Genomic DNA, 5,000 nt, shown 5'->3' on the forward strand with positions numbered 1-5,000 from the left:
GCTATATTTGTGGATATACTGTCAACTCACTGCCCCCTGCTGTTCGCTAACACAAACTGCAAGGCTTTCATTGGGACAGGATGCGCTGGCACGTATCACCACAGTGCTTCCTGTTTGCATTCCCCTCACTGCTGCCCTCGCTGGGTCTGGCAGTAGCAGCGTGTGTGTGTGTGTGTGTGTGTGTGTGTGTGTGTGTGTGTGTGTGTGTGTGTGTGTGTGTGTGTGTGTGTGTGTGTGTGTGTGTGTGTGTGTGTGTGTGTGTATGTGTGCGTGTGTGTGTGTTGCACTGCCTCTTGTGGCCTTGCAATGATGGCATCTCAGACTGCCCAGCTTGAGTGATGGCTATAACCTGTGTGCTTTGGCCACAGCTACTTAGCTGCACACCCAGCAGCAAAACCACACGCGTGCGCACGCCAGCCACCCATCTTATCTATCTACTCTCATGACAGACCCCCTGGGAGTCAAGAGATCACTCCTGTAAAAGGCCTGCCACCAAGAGTGTCAAGAGATCACTCCTGTAAAAGGCCTGCCACCAAGAGTGTCAAGAGATCACTCCTGTAAAAGGCCTGCCACCAAGAGTGTCAAGGTATTGAATTTACAGAGTGAGGTTCAGTCATCAGCTAAAACTCAAGTGTTTTTATGGTGACTATATGTGTCCAGAATCATGATCAGGAGGATGTTTCTATTTTGAGAAACGGGTTCCTTCCTTCTTAAGGGGGGCCAAATGAACCGCTCTGTCCATCACAGCCACCAGGGAGTCACTCTAGAATTCACTCTAGCCACCACTGCAATACATTCATCATTATATATATATTTTCTGCATCAAATGCAAATTAAGTCGTAAATGTTATAAAATGCAGTTTTCTGGATTTTTTACAATTATAGATCACACATTTCTTTGCAAGTGGCCAAACTTGCGAAATCGGCAGGGGTTCAAATACTTATTTTCCCCACTGTATATATATATATTAAAACACTAACAGAAGAGTCACTTTCTTTTAGTAATTGTAGTCACTGAAAGGCAGAGTTAATTACTCTCTCCGTCGACCCTTTCTGCCTGAGCTGGGGGCCAGAGGACACCAGAGTGACACATGGGTCTAACCCAGCTCTCCTCCCCAGACTGACTCATGGGTCTAACCCAGATCTCCTCCCCAGACTGACACATGGGTCCAACCCAGCTCTCCCCCTGCTGACATCCAGAGGCCACTCATCCCTGGCACAGGTGTGTGCAGAGGGGCACTAATGAGTGAAGGCCAGGAGCCCAGAGGTGTGTGCAGTGGGGCACTAATGAGTGAGTGAAGGTCAGGAGCCCAGAGGTGTGTGCAGTGGGGCACTAATGAGTGAGTGAAGATCAGGAGCCCAGAGGTGTGTGCAGTGGGCACTAATGAGTGAGTGAAGATCAGGAGCCCAGATGTGTGTGCAGTGGGGCACTAATGAGTGAGTGAAGATCAGGAGCCCAGAGGTGTGTGCAGTGGGCACTAATGAGTGAGTGAAGATCAGGAGCCCAGAGGTGTGTGCAGTGGGGCACTAATGAGTGAAGGCCAGGAGCCCAGAGGTGTGTGCAGTGGGGCACTAATGAGTGAAGGCCAGGAGCCCAGAGGTGTGTGCAGTGGGGCACTAATGAGTGAGTGAAGATCAGGAGCCCAGAGGTGTGTGCAGTGGGGCACTAATGAGTGAGTGAAGATCAGGAGCCCAGAGGTGTGTGCAGTGGGGCACTTATGAGTGAAGGCCAGGAGCCCAGAGAGGGCTTTCAGTCTTGTGGGCAATGATTCTGCTCTCCTACCACAGAATCTATGTTATTCCTTCAGAATGATGTCATTGCTGGTTGAAAAAAAACTCAACTTAGAACAAATGTTGACTTATTGCAACTTTAAAACAGTGTTACATGTTAAATGTTCACTTATGGCAACTTTAGGATTGTGTTACATGTCCATTTTAAAACAGTGTTACATGTCAAATGTTCACTTCTGAAACTTTAAAACAGTGTTACATTTTTAAAACAGTGTTACTGGCTTGAACTGTGCATGTAGAATGTCCACAAGATGGTGCTCAAATTTTAGAAAGAGTCCAAATGATTATTTTCTTCCACTCCAACTAATATTTAAGCCTGCTTTTGTTGTTGTACAAAAGAGTGGACAAAAGAAGTATTTAGGTAAGAAGTAACAGATGTTTTATTTTTTTTTGTCAGGCATTGAGGCTAAGAATTGGCAGGTATGAGACTACAGCAGCCATGCCCATTTAAATAGTTGTAATTTAAACAACTCACAACTCACATGGTCTGTGTGTGAGAGAGAGTCTGTGCCTGTGTGTGTATGACAGAGAGAGAGAGAGTGTGTGTGTGTGAGAGAGAGAGTGTGTGTGTGTGTGTGTGTATGTAAGAACTCTCTGCTCTGCTTTGACACTTCCAGTTGCTGGTACCCATGATTAATGTGGGTCGTTAGATATAATTTTCCCACTGGATGAAGTGTGTTGACGCAATAATACAGGTTTGCACTTCTGCCAACACCAATCCTCTCTCTCTCGCTCCGTCTTCCATGACACGTCAAATAAAACCCAAAGCCCAAGCAGAACAGACATGATGGAGGAGGAGGAGGAGGAGGAGATAATGAGTGGAGAGAGGAGGAAGCAGAACAGACATGATGGAGGAGAAGGAGGAGGAAGCAGAGAGGGTCGCCCACGGCAACCAGCAGGCAGGAGATGTGTGGGTGAGAGCGGGACTCAAGATAAGGCCACTGACCCACTGGGAAAGAATAACAAAGAAACAGTGTGTCCACAGGCGCTAGGACATGAGTAAGCATGCTGATAATTGCTCTAGAGTGTGTTTTTACAGACCTGCAGTGTTGATACAGGGCCTGTTCAATCACTACTGGTACTAAAACACAACACACACTGTGTGTGTGGCTCTGTGTAAATGACTCCAGATCATTAGAGGAGTCAGCTGAAGGTAGGGAGGGACTTTGGTCAATGTATCCTCCTGCTTCCCAAAACAGGAAGTTTGTCTTAGGTAAACAGTGTCCAGCGTTGACATCACCAACATCTCAGTCTGCATCCTGTTTGTTGTTTACTGCACGTGTCACTATGGCCCCCCAAGATACACACACACACGCACGCGCACACACACACAAACATCCTCTGAATCGTTCATCCTCTGAATCGCTCATCCTCATCCTCTCTCACACATTTACACACACACACACACACACACACACACATACGGATGAAACCGCTGCCACTGTGAAAACACTTCCGATATCCTGATTTGTTCTTCAGAGAATTTGACCTCTTTACTAGCTGACCGCACTCACATAACTAAAGCTTTCCCCAGAAACCCTATGAGACTTCATTAAAGGACAAAGAACCTTACCTTGTGTGGCACCTGTGGTAGAGATCACGCTGAGAGTGTCAAACTATTTTCATCTTTTTAACCCAGCGATATACCAGCACTCAACAGAGAAAAGTAGGTGTTAAAAGTATATTTATTTATAAGAAACACTGTAGGTTCTGTACATTGTATGCAGTTATGGGATTTGAAATGATTTGAACAGATGCTTAAAAAGCTGCACATCTATGGAACTACTCCAAACCTCCAAGCCTTGAAGCAGAAAACATTTGGATTGAAACAGGAAAACTGCAGCATCACTTTATTTATGTTCTACCACACAACATAAATGTGTAGATATTTTGAACATTTGGGTATCAAATATTTGAAGTGGTATGTTAATGTTTTCAAGGCAGTGTTAAAGGTACAGTCCACAATTCTGGTAAAACGTTGATATTTGAACTCAACAGCCAAACAAATTGCACCCCTCCCTTCAGTGCTCGTGAGGCAACATGTTGATTGGCTAGAATTGTGTACGAGCAGACAGCTAGAGGCCCATGAGGAGCAATTCAGTGATTTGGACAGAAAGTATACTGGAGTAGAATAATGGACTGTGCCTTTAATTGACTTGTATTCTAAACGTGCACAACTTGACCACTGAAGCATTCCTACTAATGCCTGTGCAGAATAATAACACAAATACCACCAACTAGTAAGGTCATGGTGTCCTTTAGTACTTACTGTTTTAGATAACTACAATTTGTTAATCAGCTGAAACTACAGACGGCAGACTACCACAGCCAGACCAAGGGCTTTAGGGTCAGTACCAAGAGAAGAGTTCTGAATGTGAAGATGGCAGACTACCACAGCCAGACCAAGGGCTTTAGGGTCAGTGCCAAGAGAAGAGTTCTGAATGTGAAGATGGTTGGTGTCATAGAAGGATTAGTCTGATGGATCATTTCTTCCATGTGTTCATTGTGTTCATCATGTGATATTGTGTTCATTGTGGATGAGAGACTGAATCAGATTTGACCAGACTTTCAGTAAGTGGTATTGGAAGTGAACATAGTTCAGAGCTGAAGTATTTTGATTGGTCTTGAGGCTGCTCTCTTCTTCTTTTCAAAACTTGCCACTTTTTTGCCACTCTCCCCTAAACTGACCCAATGATTGGCTAACCCTAACCCTATCCCCTAAACTGAGCCCACTGATTGGCTAATCAAAAGAGTTGGCAATACAGACTCCTCTCAGCTAAAGTCCTGGTGAAAACTGAGCTGAGACACAGACTGACAGACTACAGATGGGGCGAGTGACAGAAACAAAGAGAAGTAGATAAGTGCATAGCTGAATGTGTAAACACATATAGCAAAAAAATGTTAGATAGTTCATTTCAGTTCACTTCAGATGTGTGTGTGTGTGTTGTGTGTGTGTGTGTGTGTGTGTGTGTGTGTGTGTGTGTGTGTGTGTGTGTGTGTGTGTGATATAGTGGGTGTATACGGAGTATACAGAGACATAGGTTTCTCTGAGTGTCCATAATCAGCTAACACACATCATTGTGTGGTTAAATAAGTTAAATTCTATAGTCCAGAATTCTCACAGAACTCACAGGCCTGCAAGATTGTACACCCTTATTCATGGACAGCTGCCGCCCAGCTTTAGTCCCAAACACTTCCAGTTAAAACAG

The 5,000-nt window shown here is 44.8% G+C and overlaps 1 protein-coding gene across 1 annotated transcript in view; it reads right to left on the reverse strand.

The window, feature by feature from the left end:
• Nucleotides 1–3,458: 3,458 nt before the first annotated feature.
• Nucleotides 3,459–5,000, reverse strand: part of sema3bl (sema domain, immunoglobulin domain (Ig), short basic domain, secreted, (semaphorin) 3bl) — a 33,307-nt gene continuing 31,765 nt past the window's right edge. Inside the window, exon 16 of the mRNA XM_012820720.3 lies at nucleotides 3,459–5,000. This exon is cut by the window's right edge and continues 688 nt beyond it. The gene's annotated coding sequence lies outside the window, so the exon portion shown is untranslated.

This window comes from Clupea harengus, chromosome 4, assembly GCF_900700415.2.
Source record: "Clupea harengus chromosome 4, Ch_v2.0.2, whole genome shotgun sequence".
NCBI classification, from domain to species: Eukaryota; Metazoa; Chordata; class Actinopteri; order Clupeiformes; family Clupeidae; genus Clupea; species Clupea harengus.